Consider the following 1251-nt stretch of genomic DNA (forward strand, 5'->3'; position numbering starts at 1 on the left):
GAAATTTAGTACAATCATCAAACAACTTTGAAATAATAAGCCCAAAAAATTTTAAAAATCTGAGATGAAAACTGTCTGTCTTACAAAATTTAATAAAAATTTTCAAATTTCGACTTTGCTCTTAAATTAATAAATTGTAATTTCCTCATACGAAAATTCTGAAAATTAGTACACTTAATAAACGAATTTAAAGCAACAAGTCCAAAAAATCTTATTATTGTAGCATTCAAACCGAATAACGGCATTTTTTGGAAAATTTTGAATTTGATTTTTCATTTTTCCTCAAGCTGCTTTTGTTTTCCAATGAGTGGACGAAAATACAAAAAAATTGCTACATTTTATCCATCTCAGTTAATTACAAAAAATAATAGCTAAAAGCTTAGAAAGTATTCTCATATCGCGCAATCAATGCGACATTTTGTAATTTTTAATTTTAATTTCACGCTTGATTGATTAATTTTTTTTATTAAATCTCATTTTAAATGATTAATATTCAATATGTAGGTCTTCAAAAATCCATCAACATACAATAAATGAACGTCCAACAATAAAAAAAATTCAGTCTGATCTTCTTCCAACTACTTTGAATAAAATGGAATCGTTGCACAATTTTTCTATTTTCTCAATAATTAAAACATAATTCGCCATTGTGTAAGAACGTGTTACTCATTCCAGAAGGAATGTAAAAGGCGCTACTTTTATTCTTATTTCTTAACATCAAAGGAAACCCAGACCTTGAAATTTAGAAGCTTTGACAAAAGTCACACCAAATATGAGAAATTTGATAAAAATCCTTAACACGAAGGTTACCTAAATAATTACCAAATAAATTGCGTAATTTTTTTTTGAAAATATTAACACACCGTAAAATCCAAACCGCATCCCAATTTTTTAGATAATTGACTCATCGACGGTCAACATTGGCCAAGAAATTTAAGACCTTAATAATGGTAGAATCTCAAGATAGAATTCTTGAGATAATACTGTTATATTTAGCCAAAAGCGACATTGAATTATCTCCATTGTGTACAGTATATTGCCCTTTTATCACCATAAACAATAAACTCTTGTCTTAATTGAAAAAATCTTCCTAATGATATGAAAAGTTACAAGGATGTCTTCTCGCTGAGAAAAAAATTTAAGGTAGTCCAGCGGATTGAAGATCAAATCACCGAATTGTCGCAGCTCTGAGGGCAACAAACCGCGTAATCAAAATCGATTTTATCAAACATTGGAAAATTTCTACGTTTT

This window comes from Gnatocerus cornutus, chromosome 3 (genome assembly GCF_029298725.1).
Source record: "Gnatocerus cornutus isolate USDA-ARS CGAHR chromosome 3, icGnaCorn1.1, whole genome shotgun sequence".
NCBI classification, from domain to species: Eukaryota; Metazoa; Arthropoda; class Insecta; order Coleoptera; family Tenebrionidae; genus Gnatocerus; species Gnatocerus cornutus.